The following is a 20,702-nucleotide window of genomic DNA, read 5'->3' on the forward strand; positions in this document are numbered from 1 at the left end:
TGCCCGGGCTCCCATTCTCAGTCTGAGCGCCGAACTGCGGCGCTCAGACCAATCACAACGCTGCTGCAAGGCAGCGCCGTGATTGGCTGGGGGAGTCAGGAGCCTTGGCGTTTTCTGGTTCCTGCTGTCAAGAAGCCGAAGAGTACCGAGAGGCAGCGGCCGGGCAGCCTGCAGGCAGGTGTTATTATTTTTTTCTTCCATTTCCTCCCACCCCCCTGTCTGCTCCGCCACCCCATTAAATAGTGGCCGCTACAGGACCCCTTAGACTTGCATTGTTTCAATCCCTTTCATGAGATTACAATCTGAAACAGGGAGCCGCGCCCTCATCCGAGAGCCGACAGCTTGTCAGGTATGCTGTGGCACATGTAACTGTGCGCTTGCAGCTTGATACTGGATCCATCCTCCTGCCAAGGCCTGACCTACCCTGTTCTCCCACTTGTCACTTCCTGTCACCTTTCACCATCCAAGACCAGCATCTCTCAATTCACAATGCGTGGGCTATACTTTAAATATGACCGGCAGCTGCTAGCAAGAGTAATTAATACCACTGTATTTACCACCATGGTCCTAACAGGAGTCGTCGCCAGTAGACCACATCAACGCCCAGATGCTTCTGCACTTTACAACAGCCAGCACTTCCGTGGTCCGTCGTAGACAGTGAGGGACATTGCACATGTTCACCCTTCAACAAGCACTTCACTCCCTACCAGAATGTGCCTTTGTGTGCAGGGCTTGTCCTTTTCTGGGTAGCTGTTCGAGCCTGGGTTCGGTTGTAAATGACAACAGTAGAAAACGAATACAATCGCCCATGGGGACTGCCGTTTCTATAAACTGTCCTTGTAAAGCCTCCAGGATTCAAAGCACCAGAGAAACAGGCAGAATATAGCAGAGCCTTCTGAGACTCTGCATCTAAAAACTGCCTGCGAGAGGCAGTCCCTGGGGCCGAAGAGGGAACAGGAGCTCCTTAGAAGGAACAGAACCATGCAGAGACTTTAAAAACACACTTCTACTCTGCCTCTCCTGAGGCTCAGCGTGCAGAGGAACCAGAAGGGTAACATGGCGCCATTCGAACAGGGGCAGAGTGAACTAAAGGAACGGGAATGTGTGAGCTTCTCCTTTATTCCATTCAGTGATACTGTGAAATAAAAATATACGAATGTCTGGTTATCTTCTTTATCCTATGCAAGTTTACAGTAGCATAAAGGGATAGGAATGCCTATGATGTGACTTACACCATGCAGTGAAATGAAGATGACAATGCTCTGTGTTCTGTGCAGTGACACAGTGTGTGAAATAAATGCATGCTAATGTTTTGTATTCCATGCAGTGAAAAAGAGAGACGTGACTGCTTGGTACTCCATGCAGTGACATGATGGGATTAAGATACTCTGTATTTTATGCAGTGACGCAGTGCAATCAAGAGATGTAAATGTTCTTTATTTCATGCAGTGAAATAAATAGATGTGACTGCTTTGTAGTCCATGCAGTGACATAAATGGATGCAGATACTCTGTAGTTTATGCAAGGTCACAGTGAAATAAAGCGATGTAAATGTTAAGTTTTCCATGCAGTGAAATAAATAGATGTGACTGCTTTGTGTTCTATGCAGTGATATAAACAAATGACGATGCTCTGTATTTTATGCAGTGACACAGTGAAATTAAGAGATGAGAATTATCTGTATTCCGTGCAGTGAAATGAAGGGATGAGAATGCTTGGCATGTTCCTTATTCCATCAGTGAAATAAAGGGGTCAAATGGCAGGGTATACTGGAATATAAGCAAATGAATGCCCAGGGGTGTTCCTCATTCCATGCAGTGAGATGGAGGGTGTAGAATTCCTGGTCATGTTCTTTATCCCATTGTAGTGAGCTCGCTCTTTATGTGATATGTCGAGAATCTGATGTACCGTGTAAAGAGTCCAGGGGCTCCCTTATGAGTGGACAGGGTCTTGCTACGCAATCCCAAAGTGCTCTATTAGGGGGCAGTGTGGTCAAGCAGCCTCAGGCTTAACATAGAGGAGTGCAAGATATTTGCAAATACACACAATGATCAATAAATTACACACACGACTCAAGAAGGAGATCCACACCAATATATAAAAATAGCAAATATCTTTATATATATTTAGGCATCAGAGAAAAATCATTCAGGTAAGTACCTTTTTAAAAATAAATTATTTTCACTTAAAAAATGGAATGGAAGGAAGAACAAGTTCTGCAAACAGGTATAGTACAGTGACTTACAAGACCAATCTTCAGGAGTTAAAGTGAGTGGTGGGCAAGGTCCAAGGCAGCACCATAAGTACACCACCAGCAGCACAAGGGCTGCCGAATGCAGGGTGCAAAACAGCATTGGTTGCCCAATGGTTATCTATGGAGATCGGTCACTCCAAAAAAAGACTACAGGCCCTCGCTGGAAGGCCAGTCGGGTTGAACCAACAGGGGGCTTCAAGTCTTGTGATTATCAGGACTTAGGGACACCTGGGGTCCTCTTCTCCATGGTTCAGGGGCGACTGATGCAGAGGTGACCTTGGGTGTTAGGTTTTTTAACCAGGAGCAGTCACGGTCAAGGGGGCCTGCATGCAGGGGCTGCAGGAGATGTCAGGGAGTTCATGAGGGGTGAAACCACAATGGACTTGAGCGCTGGAGGGCTGGGGGACCTTGTTGACATTGTTAGCCCACTTCAACTTGGGCCTGAGGCGACGGATGCAGTGGTGGCTTCAGGTTCAGGTTTTGGCGGTCCCAGAGGCTTCAGAGAATTTGCTTCGGAGTTTCTGCTGGATGCAAGAGAACAGGTCTGCTGTTCACAGGAGTTCTTGTGTCTTTATCGAAGGCAGGCAGTCCTCCCAAGTTTCTGGAGTTAAGAGCTGCAGGACGAGTTGACTTTGACGCAGTTTTCGAGAAGGGATGCAAACAGATTAGCAGGGGTGGTACCAGGTCAGCTGCCTCTTCTCTCTTCTCTGCTTTTGCAGCTCTTCGGTGTCCTCTCTCTTTTTAGGTCATCAGGATCTGCTTCTCTGGTGCCAGGGCTTCCCCTAAATACTGAATTTAGGGGCATTATGGGAGTGTAGGATAGTAGCCAATGAGCTACTGACTCTTGGGGTCACTATGCCCCCTATATGACCACTTCCTGTGGGAAGTAGACATAACCCTGTCTCAGAATTCCTAAGTACGCCATCACAAAGCTCGCTACTTCTGAAAAATGTTGTCCACCTACTGTAGCCCACTTTAGGGCCGGTACTAGCCTGGAGGTGGCACGCCTACCCAACTTGCTAATTTTCCCACCTGTCCAGGTGCCAAGGGGGCCCTGGAGAAAGGGGTAGGCTTCCTCTCCTGTGAAGGGGAGCCAGACTCGCATTTCAATGGTGGCTGCCCTTTGAGGCTTGGTGTCCAAGGAAGGCTAATTAGCAGGTCATCCTGTGGGAGGGGATGTTACACCCTCTTCTTGGGCTAGCTTTTGTTCTGGGTCTCCTGGGAGCAAAGGGCTCCCACCCTAGGAGGTCAAAACAGTGTCTTGGGTGGGAGGCTGCCAGAAACCAGACAGCAAGGACCCCAGAGGCTGGTAGGTTTTCGGGGGAGGGCACGTCTAAGGTGCCCTCTGGGTGCATGTATTGGTAAATCCAACACTGGCATCAGTGTGAGTTTACCAATTCGAGATGTTTCATAACAAACATCCCTATTTTCAGTGAAGCCATCATGTAGCTGGGAACTCGTTTTCACCAGTGTCCAGCACATGTTTTAAAATGGCTTCCCTGGCCAATTGCACCGGCCTCAATAGGACTGACAAGAATTGGGCCATATCTGCTCATGCAGGTATGTCCTCACATGTAATATTCATCACCCTGCCTTTTATGGCTGTCAGACCTGCTGTAGGGGTTACTTACAAAAATAACATGCAGTGTTAGAGGACATGGCACACAGGGATGTGTGGGATGCCGTGTTTTTTCATTTTTGTCTGCACCAAGACACGAAGACCGCGATGACAGCCCTGCATGTGCTTAGTGAGGGGCCCCTTATGGTGGCACAATTCGCGCTGCTGCCCTTAGGGACCCCCTTTAGTACCTCAGACCCTAGGTACCAGGGGTACCATTTGCTAGGAATTACAGAGGGTGCTAAAGGTTTTTCCAATAGGGGATAACAATTGAACCTTTTTAGGGAAAGAACACTGGTACTAGGGACATATGTTTCAGTCAAAGCTGCCTCAGATACTATGCAAAAAGTCTGGGTAGGGTACTACAACAAAATCCCAGTTTCCTACAGTCATGCAGTGAAATAAAATGCTAAAACTGCGTTGGAATTTTCCATCTTACATGTAGTGAGAGTAATAATAATTCCTATGGATTTTTCTTATGCCACATAGTGAAATGAAGGGATAAAAATGTCCAGGAATGCTCCATATTCCTTTCAGTGATTAAATACATTGATGTTAATCCATGAGGAAGTTCCTTATTCCATACAGTGAATCTAAAAGATGAAAATGCCTGTTTATATTACTTTTTCAATAAGATCAAATAAACAGCAGAGAAAGCCTGTGATTGTCACTGCTTTCATGCAGTGATAGAGCAAAATAAAGGGGGTGAGGACGCCTGAGGGTGTCCTATATTCTATACAGTGAAACAAAGTAATAGGAATGCCCGGACATGTTTTTTATTATCCAATGCTATGAAAAGGGAAACTCCCGTGGCAGTTCTATGCTTTCATGTTGTACAGTGAGCAAAATGTCATGTTTAAGTGCTTGGGAATGTGCAACATTCCATGCAGCATTGCAGTGAAATAAAGGGGTGAGAAAATCTGATTTTGCTCTTTATTGCCTGCAGTGATAAAGATATACAAATGCAATGAAATGTTCTTTATACTGGAAATGATACAGTAAACATTAGGATACAGAATTATATGTGGATACTCTTGAGTGCATGCTGTGATTCAGAGCACGAAAAGAGAGCACCAGAAACGTCTTTATTTCAGGCAGTGATACAGTGAGAGGAGAGTTATGTCTCAGCATGTACTTTACCTCAAGCAGCGATACAGTGAGAAGAGAGGAACGGCTCAGCGTGTACTTTACCTCATGCAGTGATTCAGTGAGAGGAGAGGAATGTCTCAGCATGTACTTTACCTCATTCAGTGATTCAGTGAGAAGAGAGTTATGTTTCAGCATGTACTTTACCTTGTGCAGTGATACAGTGAGAGAGGAATGGCTCAGCATGCACTTTACCATGTGCAGTGATACAGTGAGAAGAGAGGAACGGCTCAGCATGCACTTTACCTTGTGCAGTGATTCAGTGAGAAGAGAGTTATGTCTCAGCATGCACTTTACCTCATGCAGCGATTCAGTGAGAAGAGAGGAATGTCTCAGCATGTACTTTACCTCATGCAGTGATTCAGTGAGAATAGAGAAATGTCTCAGCATGGACTTTACCTTGTGCAGTGATACAGTGAGAAGGGAGTTATGTCTCAGCATGTACTTTACCTCATGCAGTGATTCAGTGGGAATAGAGAAATGTCTCAGCATGGACTTTACCTTGTGCAGTGATACAGTGAGAAGAGAGTTATGTCTCAGCATGTACTTTACCTCATGCAGCGATTCAGTGAGAAGAGAGGAATGCCTCAGCATGTACTTTACCTCATGCAGTGATTCAGTGAGAATAGAGAAATGTCTCAGCATGGACTTTACCTTGTTGTGCAGTGATACAGTGAGAAGAGAGTTATGTCCCAGCATGTACTTTACCTCATGCAGCGATACAGTGAGAGGAGAGGAATGTCTCAGCGTGTGTACTTTACCTCGTGCAGTGATACAGTGAGGAGAGGAATGTCTCCGCGTTTACTTTACCTTATGCAGTCATACAGTGAGAAGAGATAAACGTCTCAGCATGTACTTTACCTCGTGCAGTGATACAGTGAGAAGAGAGGAATGTCTCAGCATGTACTTTACGTCGTGCAGTGATACTGTGAGAAGAGGAATGTCTCGGCATGTACTTTACCTCATGCAGCGATGCAGTGAGAAGAGAGGAATGTCTGAGTGTGTACTTTACCTCGTGCAGTGATCCAGCGAGAAGAGAGGAATGTCTCAGCGTGTACTTTACCTCATGCAGCCATACAGTGAGAAGAGAGAAACATCTCAGCATGTTCTTTACCTCGTGCAGTGATACAGTGAGAGGAGAGTTATGTCTCAGCATGTACTTTTCCTTGTGTAGTGATACAGTGAGAGAGCGATGTCTCAGCATGCACTTTACCTTGTGTAGTGATACAGTGAGAGAGAAATGTCTCAGCAAGCATGCACTTTACCTTGTGCAGCGATACAGTGAGAAGAGTTATGTCTCAACATGTACTTTACCTCTTGCAGCGGTTCAGTGAAAAGAGAGGAATGTCTCAGCATGTACATTACCTTGTGCAGTGATTCAGTGAGAAGAGAGTTATGTCTCAGCATGTACTTTACCTCGTGCAGTGATAGTGAGAAGAGAGAAATGTCTCAGCATGTTCTTTACCTCATGCAGCGATTCAGTGAGAAGAGAGAAATGTCTCAGCATGGACTTTACCTTGTGCAGTGATACAGTGAGAAGGGAGTTATGTCTCAGCATGTACTTTAACTCATGCAGTGATACAGTGAGGAGAGAGGAATGTCTCAGCATGTACTTTAACTCATGCAGTGATACAGTGAGGAGAGGAATGTCTCAGCGTTTACTTTACCTCATGCAATCTTAGAGAAGAGAGAAACAGCTCAGCATGTTCTTTACCTCGTGCACTGATACAGTGAGAAGAGAGGAACGGCTCAGCATGTACTTTACATTATGCAGCGATACAGTGAGAAGAGAGGAATGTCTCAGCATGTGCTTTACCTCATGCAGCGATACAGTGAGAAGAGAGGAATGTCTGAGTGTGTACTTTACCTCATGCAGCCATACAGTGAGAAGAGAGAAACATCTCAGCATGTACTTTACCTCGTGCAGTGATACAGTGAGAGGAGAGTTATGTCTCAGCATGTACTTTACCTCGTGCAGTGATACAGTGAGAAGAAGAGAGGAACGGCTCGGCATGTACTTTACCTCGTGCAGTGATACAGTGAGAAAAGAGGAACGGCTCAGCATGTACTTTACATTATGCAGCGATACAGTGAGAAGAGAGGAATGTCTCAGCGTGTACTTTACCTCGTGCAGTGATACAGTGAGAAAAGAGGAACGGCTCAGCATGTACTTTACCTCAAGCAGCGATACAGTGAGAAGAAAGGAACGGCTCAGCATGTACTTTACCTGATGCAGTGATACAGTGAGAAAAGAACAGAAATGTCTGGGAATATTGTGTTCCATGCAGTGACACAGCGAAAGAAGGATAGAAATGTCTCTGAATGTACTTTTATTTCGTGTAATGCATTAATACAGTGATAAATAAACAATAGAAATGACTTAGTATATTTTACCCCATTCAGTGACAGAGTGAGAGAAATATATAAATGTCTCTGGATGTATTGTAACCCCTGCAGTAATTCAGGGTGAAAAGAAATATCTCGGTCGGTTTTATTCCATTCAGTGACACAGTGAGAGAATGACAGAAATGTGTTTTGGTGTATTTTATCCCATGCAGCATTACAAGGCGGTTAGAATAGAAATGACTGGCACATGTTATTACTGCAGTGACTCACTGGGAGGAAGGGAGAAATGCCTCAAGATGTATCTTAGCCCTTCTTAGAAAAGAACAGAAAGGTCTGGATATATTCCATGCAATGGCACAGTGAGAGAAGGATAGACATGTCCCTTGGTGTACATTATTCCATGCAGTGATACAGTGAGAAAAGAACGGAAGTGTCTGGGCATATTTTATTACATGCAGTGACACAGTGAGAGGATAACAGCGATACAGTGAGGAAGGAATAGAGATGTCGGTATATTTTATTCTATGCAGTCACCCAGTGAGCGAAGGAAAGAGATGGCTCTGTGTGTAAACTATCCCATGCGGTGATGCTGAGAGAAAAGAAATGTTGAGTTATATTTGTTTCAATGCAGTCCGGCACTGAACAAAGGAAAGATGTCTCTGACTATACTTTATCCCATGCAGTGATACAGTGAGGAAGGAATAGGGATGTTGGTATATTTTGTTCCATGCGGTCTCACAGTGAACGAAGGAAATATGTCTCTGGGTGTACTTTATCCCATGCAGTGATACAGTGAGGATGGAATAGGGATGTTGGTATATTTTGTTCCATGCGGTCTCACAGTGAAAGAAGGAAAGATGTTTCTGGGTGCACTTTATCCCATGCAGTGATACAGTGAGAAAGGAATGGAAGAATGGAAATGTCTGGGTATATTTTATTCCATCTAGTGACACTGAGCGTAGGAAAGGGATATCTCTGGGTGTAATTTATCCCAAGCAGTGATACAGTGAGAAGAAAATAGAAGTGTATGGACATCTTTTATTTCATGTAGTCAACCAGCGAGCGAAGGAAAGAGAAATCTCAGTGTGTACATTATCCCATGCGGTGATACAGTGAGAAAGGAATAGAAGTGCTTGGCTATATTTTATTCTATGCAGTGACACCATGAGCGAGGGATAAAAATTTCAGGGAATATTTTTAGTCCCTTATGTGGCACAGTGAGAGAAGGAAGACTTTCCTCTTCATTCCATGCAGTGATCCAGTGAGGGAAGGAAGGACATATCTTGGAAGATCTTTGGCTCTAGTGTTGATACCCTGGGACTTAAGGATACAAACGCCTAGCGTTCCTCTTCATTCCATGCAGTGATCCAGTGAGGGAAGGAAGCACATATCTTGGAAGATCTTTGGCTCTAGTGTTGATAGCCTGGGACTTAAGGATACAAACGCCTAGCGTTCCTCTTCGTTCCATGCATGATCCAGTGAGGGAAGGAAGGACATATCTTGGAAGATCTTTGGCTCTAGTGTTGATAGCTTGGGACTTAAGGATACAAACGCCTAGCGTTCCTCTTCATTCCATGCATGATCCAGTGAGGGAAGGAAGGACATATCTTGAAAGATCTTTGGATCTAGTGTTGATACCCTGGGACTTAAGGATACAAACGCCTAGCGTTCCTCTTCATTCCATGCAGTGATCAAGTGAGGGAAGGAAGGACATATCTTGGAAGATCTTTGGCTCTAGTGTTGGTACCCTGGGACTTAAGGATACAAACGCCTAGCGTTCCTCTTCATTCCATGCAGTGATTCAGTGAGGGAAGGAAGGACATATCTTGAAAGAACTTTGGCTCTAGTGTTGATACCCTGGGACTTAAGGATACAAACGCCTAGCGTTCCTCTTCATTCCATGCAGTGATTCAGTGAGGGAAGGAAGGACATATCTTGAAAGAACTTTGGCTCTAGTGTTGATACCCTGGGACTTAAGTATACAAATGCCTAGCGTTCCTCTTCATTCCATGCAGTGATCCAGTGAGGGAAGGATAGAAGGGATTCGGACGATCCTCACCAAGGCGACAGGCTAGACACACATATCTGGGATGTTTCCCACAGTGACGGAATGACATCAACCTCCTGGAATGCTCCTTTTCACTGCATCCCTACGTGGGATGGAGGATAGACATGCCTGAGGGTATTTTATTCTGTGCAGCGATACCGCAGCATTGCACTACCTGGAGCTTTTCTGCCCATAGAAATAAACAGTCCGCCTACTGATATGACATGGTCTGGATTTGCTATTTTAAAAATTAATTAGTCTTTTAACTCCAAATGTATAGCATAACTCCAAATGGAAAGCATTCCCTTTGCAGGGGGGAGGGCGAGGCTTAGCAATACATTCTTCAATATGGAACTCAATGTCTGTGGATATCGTAGACCAGTTTTTTATCCCTGCTCACCACAATGTGTGATCTTGGGTACCTTATCTTCTCTCCCTGTGCCTGATGTCCCAGGTCTGCTGAAATAGAGAACTCGTCAAAACTGGGTTTCTCTGATACATTGTACCTATGTTAAGCAGTGTAGAGGTGGTTGGAGACAGGTGTAACTGAAGCCATCTGTATACACTGCAAACATGATTTCATGTTCTAATGTCCATTAAAGGACATGTGGATACTAATGTGGCAAACTGCTGCTGTGCATTCGGTAGCTACACTTTTATGCAAGAACAGTGTTTCATTTGTAAAAAAAATATATATATTTAAGTGCAGGGGGTTAAGGTCTTTTCTTGTGAGACCAGTGCTGCTGAATGCCAGGGCTGCTCAATGCCAGGACTGCTGAATGCCAGGGCTGATGTATGCCAGGGCTGCCTAGTCTTGATTCCACTCCATGCCCCTTCCTTTCACCGTCCTACACTTCCTGTCTCTATATCTCTCTCTTGCGGATCCCTTTTCATCCCTGCTTTTTCCTTTTACCATTGTTGTCCTATCTTCCTCTTCATTCCTTGAAGCTTTCTCTCCCCAGCTCTGGGTCTAATAAAGAAAAATAATACTGATCCCAAAAAGGAGTGTTTGTGCTCACTACCTGCAACCACCGGCGCAAATTAAACACTGCAAAGAACTACCAACTTTATTATTGTTTTCTCTAGTTTGGGTTCTCCCAACTAGAAAAATGGCATAAACCCAGATTGACATGCACTGTGCTAGACTAAAAGATCAATATTATTTTATTTATAATGCATGGGCGCCTGCAGTCCCTGTAGAAAAGCCTGGCTCTAATTTCCTTATTACAGGCAACTTGTGAATGACATAGCTGCTGCTCAACTGTAATAATTTGTTACAGTTGAGTTCTGAGGTCATAATGTCTGCTTCCAGAGCCAGCAGCCAAGGGCAATGGCAGGACATGGGGTGTAACTAAAACTGCTTTTTTTTCCATGAAAACAAAGCCTGGCTTTTCCCTCTTCTGCCTAGTTTTTCTAGATGAACAGTGATCAGAAAAAATATATATACTTATGCCAACTTTATTAATGCATAATTTAGATAATTGTATGAAAGATAGAATCTTTCTTCATATTTCTATGCCTACTCAGCAACCTCATTTTTTAATTTGACTTGTATTAATCTGATTCTGATATACCTAACTGCTTTTTGGTGTGTTCAATTTTTTACACACATTCTACTTGTATTCTTCAGGTCTGCAAACATCCTATCTCTTTCATGTGAGATTGCAACACAACAAGGCATTTAGACGATTTGTGGAAGGCGAATGGTGCGATACCCTTATTAGAAGTAATAAAGTCCCCCTTGCTGTACATTATAGAGATATAGCCAGTCATCTCGGAGTTCCATGACCTTTTAAAGTAACATCACCTTCAGCCTCGTTCCCATACATGGTCATGGATCTCCTCACTGACTTGCAATATCCTTCTGTGTACGCCAGGGGGTAATTTATTCCATATATACTATGGGGCAGATTTATGAGCCCCTTGCGCCACTTTTGCGTCACTTTTCCCATGTTAAAAGTGACGCAAAAGTGGCGCAAGGGGCTCATAAATCTGCCCCTATGTGTCGCCGACACTGTGAACTTAATTTTTGCATCATTATTATCTATACTAGTGCTAGTTATCAATAACAATCAACTATAAAAGCTCAATGTGTGTTTGGAAATCCTGTATTAATAGGGGCGTATGTGAAAGCTGTCATACGGATATCTTTGCAAGAAAGATCTACATTCGAGATTAGAGTCTGCTTCTAAAAATCCCCCACTCGTGCAGCCTGGGATCTACGGCCAGGACACCGCTGCACTGTTCTAAAAAATAAAATCTTAACCGATCGCAGTGAATCTGTGGATCCACCGGCTCATCATGGCTCTTAGACCGAGGACGTTGGGACCTAGTGCCTGGAGAGAGACCCCTCCGGGGGGACAAGTTGCGCTTTACACGAATTCTTTGATTGGTTGATCAGGGGGCTGCAGTGCACAAGCACAACAATTCGGCACCGAGAAGCGAAAACCAAAGCTCTACTAGGAAAAGGAGACAGATGCACAGCGTTCAAATGAAGTGAAAGTTACATTACTTCGATTACTTCTTTAAAATGCCTCTTTGTATTTGTACGGGAATTAATAGCAGCCACCAGGTTTTTCGCGCGTTGACGCGTGTTTTGTGCTTTGAAGTACTTTATTAAGGTTCCAGATTTTCAGACTCAAAGATGGCCCCGTAGGACACCATTTCCAGGAACTTCAGACAGTTCCTCTCCTATGACCATCTCATGATCAGAATATTTATGGGGTCAATGCATACCCATCCATCGCAACGGGCAATATCCCCATGCCATAATATATAGAATTATAGATGGATATCAGTGAGCAATGGGACTGCAATTCTATTCAGCCTTCTGAGTGACATCAACCAGACAATGAGAGTGAAGCCTGCCCCTTCCTGATAAACACATTTTGGTGCTAGGACATTCCATGATTGTGTTGGGGGATCAGGTAACCCCCTCCATTAAAGCAATGTGTGCTGCATGGACGTCTGCTGCATGGAACTGTGTCTGCATGCCCCCTACGGACGTTCCCACGTACATGGGTCTGCATCTTTCTATATGGACGTTCCCTGAATATATACACATGTACCTGTGTCTGGATGCCCCCCCCCCCAGGGGCGTTCCCTGAATATATACACATGTATATGTGTCAGCGTGCCCCCTACTGCCTGCATATATACACATGTACATGTGTTAGCATGCCCCCTACGCGCGTTGCCTGAATGTAAACACTTGTTAATGTTTCAGCTCTCCACCATGTGAATTTCCCCCGAATATATACACGTACATGCCCCCCTTCGGATATTCTTTGAATATATACATATGTACATGTCAGCATGCCCCCCTTCGGACGTTCCCTCAATATAAACACTTGTAAATGTGTCAGCATGCCCCCATGTAGATTTTCCTCGAATATACACACATGTACCTGTGTTAGCATGCGTTCCCAGCAAATATACACATGTACACGTATCAGCACTCCCCCCTAGGAGCGTTCCCTGAATATAAACACTTGTGCATGTGTCAGCACGCGTCCATGTGGAGGTTCTCTGAATGTAAACACCTACATATGCCCTGATGCTCACGTGTGCGCGTTCCTTGGATGTAAACAGAAGCCTGGTGCCTCCCGGTGGACGTTCCCTGAATAGAAACACATGTAAATGTGACAGCGCGACCCCTCACATTGCTGATGGGTGAGCGCTACATTCAGAGCCCAACTTCTTAAGGCGTTGAGAGACGCTCCGATCATGACTCTCCAGCCTCGCACTGGCAGTGGAAAAGGTGTGGATTTAAATGTCTATCTGTCAGACTATTATTCACTCTTTGGAAAGAGTCGTCATTACTGCAAAATTAATACTTGGATGTAATTGAAAAACAATGCGCTCTGATGAGCACCTTGCATTGGAGGTAGACGCCGAGCTGCCCGGGACCACCAAAAGAAGCTCTGTGGGGGCAGGTCACGGTTCACTAATGGGGCCCACAGTGGGTGTCGGAAGCCCCTCAGCTGCATCCTTTTTCCGTGTCAGACCGGAAATGATTCCGCAAAGATCGGAAAAGCCACGTGTGACGTGTTCAGAAGTAACCGACAATTATGATAATGTGAAAGGTGCAAGACAGCGCCCAGAGCGCTTAGAAGTGATGGTAACTTAACCATGGTCGTCAATTCATTCACCAAAATGCCAGGGGTCGCAGAAGAGATATCACATGCCCTTTGACCTTCGCTTTCACTCACACACGCACACACTCTGCTTACCTATGCACACACACTCACTAATACATGAACTCCCACAAGCATTCACACACCACACATTTAAAAGCATTTTGTTAACTTACCTCATCTGTCAGGAAAAGTAATTTTCCTGCTGTTTGTACTCCATTTTTAGAACCCTAATAGTGAAAAATGTTACATTATTCACTATTGGTATAAAAAGATTGACAGTAAACAATGAGCTCCGGGCCCCGACCATGCCCACAAGGACAAGCTGCCCCTGTGTTCCTGGCGCTCATTTCACCACCTCTGAAGCTAGGGGTTGCAAAGGCAGTGTCAGGGGTCGCAAGGGGGAAACCAGGGATCGCCCGAGCGACCCCTGGCGACGACGACCTCTAAATGGCGTCCATAAACGTAACCCAGTGATAGAAATACGGGTATTATAAGAAAAGACAAACTCAAAAGTGCCTGGGGGTAATTAATAATACAAGGACATTCCTTTGATATAAATATGAGTAAAAACAATGCGGTCCATTTTCTTCCAACACCACCACCCACAGAATTATTCATATTATAAGGTTCCCCCTTGAATATGCATACTTGTAAAAGTGTCAGTATGAGAGTCAGCGTGCCCTTAAGCACCCCTTACATATTAACACGCGTAAATGTGTCTCCACGTGCCCTCGCCTGCTGTAATCCCTAAAACATTCCCTCATAACGAATATATAAACATATACACGTTTCACCATATACCTCTCGTGGAAGTGATTCCTTGTAGAAAAACTTTCCTTTCGTGTAATCACAAGAGTGTTAGCTATCCTCCCACAGAATTAACTCCACCTAAAATTACTTTCTCTTGGTGTAGACGTGTAAAACTGTCAGCGTGCACCTCCTCGTAAAAACAATTCCTAGCATAGGGGTTATTCCTAACTGCATTTGTCTAGCTCTCGCCACCAATATGTGTTTCTTGGCGCTGGATGCACAAATGCGTATTTCAGTGAGCCCTACACATCTTATTGAAGCAGTGGCACGGATCTGAACGAACCATAGGAAAACAGTGCCTCGATAACAGCAGACTTAGTGAAGGAGCTGGCCCAGCTGGAATGGGCGACTGAGGTGGGCAAAACAGATGTCAGCAGGGAGCGTTTAAGCTGTGGTCCCATCCTGCTAAAGTCGGGGGGCTTAAGTCATTGGGGCTGATCTAGATCCCCGAGACTCTATTACAGTCAGCCTCACAGCCCCCTCCAATAACCCCTTTTGTTGGGTTCCTTTCAATAAAGGGAAACTACAGTTCTTCATATATAGCGCCCTCTTCAGCTCACCTGTTGCTTCCCGCCTCCTCCATCCCTACAGGTGTCTCCTCCTGCGGACGAGCACCGCCAGGGCGGCAGCGGGGGTCACCGCCCAGAGCAGGCAGCGGCAGGCTGCGGACAGGTGTTTCCAGGCAGCGGAGGGCTCCGGCGGCCCCCGGCCAAGGGCGGCCCGCTGCAGCTCATCTCCGATCTCTCGGAGCCGGGCAGCGGTGAGGCGCGCCCCGGGACAAGGCTGGGTCAGGCGGACGCAGGAACAAGGGGTGCCGGGGCATGGGCACATCTTGGGGCCGGCGGGACGCGGGCGGGTACCGGGCATGGGGCGGGCGAGGCTCCTGCTGCTCCCGGTGCTGATGCCGCTGTTGCTGTGCAGTTGTTGTGCTCGCAGCCCCATTAGTGATTCCGGAGTCACATGGTAAGAGGATGGGGAGTGGGAGGGGGGGGGGGGGAGGTTTACATCATCTCTCTCGCAGGTCGGGCGGGGGCGGGCGGGCAGGTATCGTAAAATACTGTCCTCCTCTGCTGCCCGTCCGCACATGGGGTAAGTTGGGGGGTTGAAAGGCGGTGGTAGGGGGGCATGGACCTGCTGTAGAAAAGAGCTGTGTTGTGCCCAAAATTTCGGAGAGCGGGGAGGGAGGCTACAGAAACTGGGCTGATAAACAGAGTAGGGAGGGATGGAGAAGAGAGAAACAAACTTAGGAATAATGGCTATGTAAAACAAGCATTTGCAATGCAATCGGTCTCGCTTTTGTGAAAGTTAGAGCTATTGGCGGTGTAAATGACATGTGTTTTACTTATGTTTTTTATTTGTTTGTAGTGGAGTGGATTCATGTTGTTTGTAGTGGAATTATGTGATGCGTCCTATACTATATGGATGAGTGAAAGGGAGGGTGGATGGATGGACAGATGAGTGAAAGCATGGATGAATGAATGAGTGGATGGATGGATGGATTAATGGGTTGATGGATGGATGAGTGAAAGAATGGATGGATGGGTGAGTGAGTAAAAGGATGGATAAATGAGTGAAAGGAAAAATGGATGTATGGAGTGGCAAAATGGAGTGAAAGGGTGGATGGACAGATGAATGAACGAAAGAATGGAAAAATGAATGTAAGAGTGGATGGAGAGATGGATAAGTGAAAGGACGGATGGATGGAGATGGATGCATAGGTTTGTATACGGATGGGTGGATGGACGGAATGGTGAAATACTGAATGATAGATGAAAGAATGAATGGATGACAGGATGTAAAGGTGAAGTTATGGGCATCAGCAGGTGGATGGAAGGATGAATCGATAGATGCTTTTTTTTTGTGTTCAAAATATTCTATTAGGTACATTTTTCATAAACATTAAGAAACACAATACAAAGAATAATACCGAACATAAAAGTATAGGTACATATTACAATATAAAAAATTAAACAACCATTAATAATGAAAGAGTTGATGGAAGAGACAACAGAGCTCTTCTGGTGAGAGTAGTAATAACTTGCTCTGTTTGCTTGGTGCCATAAGAGCTTTGCTTCGAAGTGGGGAGTAGTTTAATTTTCTGGGTACTCCCTTGCCCAAAGGCCTGCACCCTCGTCTAGTACACTTCGCATCAAAGCAACTGCTGCAATCTGACAGCACTTGGGACATCCTTTAAATATATGCGTTTGGGTTCTTAGAAGAACTGGGTTTTAAAACATGTAGTGTAATATACCACATACTAAACTGTGCAGCTGCATATTTAATGATGTGGAATAATAATGCAAGAGTAGAGTCTGATGCAAAACGGCATCAGAAGCCTGAGAGGTGACGTTCAGCAACACTACGACACAACATACTTTGAGTGCGCAACTGAAGAAACAACAAGGGAAAAGTAACCAATGCCACTGGTGGAGCCCATGGGCCCTGTGCCAGCATCCCATAAAGAACACAGGGCATGGGATGCAAGACTATTCTTAATCTCCCCGCTGCCACGTTTAGGGCAGAAATACCTGTATAGACTACCCCCCAGAGAGGAAGTGGTACAATCTGTTTGGCAAACAAATGCACTCACTAAACCCCATTATGGAAAGCAGAACCTGGTAACTACTGGGCGAGATTTAGAGGGCTCATGGAAAAGAACGGCACTGTGTGTGAAGGAAGCAAATTCCCACATGGTGTTCTGTCATCTGCATGTCCACAAGCAACCGGTGAAGCAATAATATGATGGCCTAAGGCAATCCCGGTGTTTGCAGCGTTGGGGCACATTGCATGAATCAAGTGTCCGAGATACTCAACATAGTGCATGAAGGGAAAAAATGAGAAGGAGGGAGGTGTTCAATCAATTTTTCTGAATAAGCATACAATTGTGGTTTAAAATATACCTACTAGGGGGCGTGGTCTGACGCCGGACAAGATGGCAGCTGCCTAACGTTGCTCCGCCGAGGCCCTGATGATTTTTCCAGCGACGGGACGAAGTCGGCGACCCGTCACCTTTAAAAATGCGCTAATTCTGTTTGTGAACGGCTCTGGAATCCAGCGATATCTTTGGCACTCGCGGTGACCCTATGCATCGTTACTTTTTGTACATTGCGATGTGCGGCGCGTTTCCCTGACTGGATTCGCGACCCCCATTTTGTTTTTGTTTTTTTCTAAACCCTACACGATGCAGTATTAATTGCGCTTTTGCTCACTCCAGCATAACTTTGGTGAAACATTTTAACAAGCTGCAATGTTTTTAGTATTTCACTGTGCTGGACACCAAGGATATTTTGCAACCTCTCAAACTCTTTGATACTTTGTGCAGACAAGGATTCTAATGCGGGTTTCTCTATCTCCTGATGCCAATGCAATCTTCTGCTATAGCTACCCAGTGAATGGCTTTATAGTTTTATAACTGGCATTACCGAAATAATTATTGACTTTACTGCATATTTCTCTCTTGATAGAGACTTTTTTACCTTACTTTTTATTCCTCAGTGAGCTTTTGCTGCAATACTATTGCTGACTTTGATGCTTCTAATTCTACTTGCTGCCAGTGTCTCTGTTGTTGCTCTTCCTGTTAAATACATATATTTTGGATTTGTAATCAAGCTCTGTTACAGATATACTTTACAAGCCTTTAACAATTTATACATGTCTATGGAAAGAATTAAATCCGGCAGAGGCGCGGTTTCTACATCCAGCCCATCTTTGCGCTCTAAACCCAATATATTTCACACTTCAAACTCTTTTTCAGTACTACAAGATGACATGGAGGAATTAAATCAAACCACGTCTTCCCAATCTTCTGATGCGACACACATTACACCATCATATACTACTTCTATGCCACATCCCATTCCATCAAATGGGAAAAATGCACCTAAAGTTCCTGCTTCCTCTGTATCAACGTATACTAAAAGACTCAAAAAAGACCCTCCTTCTCCAACCACTTCTCCACCGCCAGCTTCTATGGAACTTTTATTGGATGAGATCAGAGCTCTCAAAACTCACATGGAACAAACCAACACCCGCTTGCAAGCATTGAAAAATAAATGGTCTACTTTGGACAACAAAATTAACACAATGGAACATCAAATAGAAGCCTTACAAATTTCCTCTCAGCAACTTCATCCTATGAAATCAGAAATTCTACAACTACAGAAGCAAGTAGAAAACCTTGAAAATCGAAACAGACATAATAACCTGCGTATTTATGGTCTTGCTGAGGGCTTGGAAGGATTTAATCCCATTTAATTTTTCCAATCTTTTTTGCCGCAAGTTCTAAAATTTCCAGATTCTCCAAAGTTAAACATCCAGCGAGCTCATAGACTTGGTAGATCTCCTCAGAGCCAATCATCTCAACGTAAACCTAGAGGTGTCATACTATACTTTTTAGAATATACAGATTTACAAAAAGTCTTACAAGCAGTCAAAACTAAGCGTTGCATTACATGGCAAGACTCCCAACTATTCTTTTCACAAGACTATGCAAAAGCTACAGCAGAACTATCCATGCAACCTGCTTTACGTAATCTGAATGCCAGATATAGTCTAATCCATCCATGTCTGTTTAAAGTAATTTACAAAAATAAAAAGACAAAATACGAGGATCCAGACTTGCTTCATCGATTTCTTGCTGAATGTAGAGATTAATCAATGGATTTAGTAGGACCATCGTCCATTTGAAACTCTTTCTTCCTCTTTACTAAAGATCAATGTACTTCTTACAATGTTCCTAAGATTTATTCTGAATATTTAATCTCCTTGTGTTTCTCTCTGACCAGGTGCTGTTCCCCTGTTCATACCTTTGTTTCTTATCCGTTATTCATCGACTTCCTCCTCGTGGTCTCTCCTGGGGTTTCGTGGACGGCTTTTCGTCTTCTCCTTGTGGCCTCAACACCCTCCACCCATGTTTGAGTCTTTGGTATGTTTCATGTTTTTGCTGTTTGCTCTCTCTATTTTCTCCTCTCTTTCTTCTTCTATTATTTCTTCCTTTTCTTTTTTCTCTTTCCCTCTTTCTTCTTTTTCCTCTTTTTTCTGCTCTCAATTTATATATTGCTCTCTTCTTCTTAATACACTTTACTTATCTCTATTGCATTACTATTTTCTTTACATTTTTAATATCCCTGTTAGAAAACTTATTACTGTATTTTTCTTTCTACTTGTTTCGAATTGCTTGTTACATTTATGTTTTTGCTGTAATATTTTAAGAGTTCTGCTTTATATATTTGACTAATGACGTTACGTGTTATTTCTTGGAATGTTAAGGGTTTGGGTACACCTATTAAAAGACAAAGAGTACTTTCCCACTTATCTAACCTTAAGTCAGATATTGTTTTCTTACAAGAATCCCATTTAATAGCTTCAGAAGTTCTTAAACTTAAGAGACAATGGGTAGGGCATGTCTTATCCTCTACAGGCACTAGTAAAAGAAATGGAACTGTGATTCTCATTCACAAAAAGCTTAAAGTTTCTCTTCTTTCTCAAGACTCTGATGATGAAGGTCGATGGTTATCTGTTCATCTTAAAATCAATGATGTACCTATTACTTTATTTAATGTATATTCTCCTGTGGACAGGTGTGGTGCAGCGGCCAGGGCAGCTGACTTCGGAGCACAGGGTTCACGGTTCGATCTCCGGCGGCAGCTCAGCTCAGTACCATGTGTCTCTGGGCAATAGCTCACTTAATTTCCATGACGGCCCCCAGCACCTAGAGACCCGTAAGGGTGAGTAGTTCACGCTTTACGGATACCAGACCTGACAATGCTTTCTGGCCTCACATTTCTACTCCTTTGATGTCTGTTGATACACCATATGTTATTTTCGGTGGAGACTGTAGTTTAATTGTTGCCCCTTACATTGGTTGTACATCTAAAAAAACCTTTTATTTCCTCAACAATGTATCAACACTTTACTGACCTCATTTCTCATAGATCCCTTGTTGATTCCTGGAGACTCTGCTATCCACAACTCAGTGAATACACTTTTTTCTCCCCCACTCTTCTTTCACAATCACGTATAGATTATCTATTTGTATCAAAAGCACTAACACAATCTATCTTACACACAGACATTGGATCCATATTGATCTCTGATCATGCTCCTGTAATACTAGACCTCGAATTACTCCCAGTTACTAATTCTAACAAAAGGTGGCGCATAATATCTCTTTATTAGCTGACCAATCTTTCACTTCCTCTTTTGAAGATTTCATTACTGACTTTTTTAAGCTTAATTCAAATTCTGTTTCACCCTTCTCTATTGTATCGGACTCCTTTAAAGCTTCAGCCAGAGATTTTATTATTTCTTATATTGCTAAAAAGAAACGTCAACATTCTCACA

General features: G+C 44.1%; 1 long non-coding RNA gene across 1 annotated transcript in view; it reads left to right on the forward strand.

The window, feature by feature from the left end:
• The first annotated feature begins 15,175 nt into the window (after positions 1 to 15,175).
• The window catches only part of LOC146784113 (uncharacterized), an 83,873-nt gene continuing 78,346 nt past the window's right edge, over positions 15,176 to 20,702 (forward strand). Inside the window, exons 1-3 of the long non-coding RNA XR_014970603.1 lie at positions 15,176 to 15,323; positions 19,145 to 19,284; positions 19,940 to 20,086. This is a non-coding gene — a long non-coding RNA (uncharacterized LOC146784113). The remainder of the gene's footprint in view (positions 15,324 to 19,144; positions 19,285 to 19,939; positions 20,087 to 20,702) is intronic.

This window comes from Triturus cristatus, chromosome 11 (assembly GCF_964204655.1).
Source record: "Triturus cristatus chromosome 11, aTriCri1.1, whole genome shotgun sequence".
Classification (NCBI taxonomy): domain Eukaryota; kingdom Metazoa; phylum Chordata; class Amphibia; order Caudata; family Salamandridae; genus Triturus; species Triturus cristatus.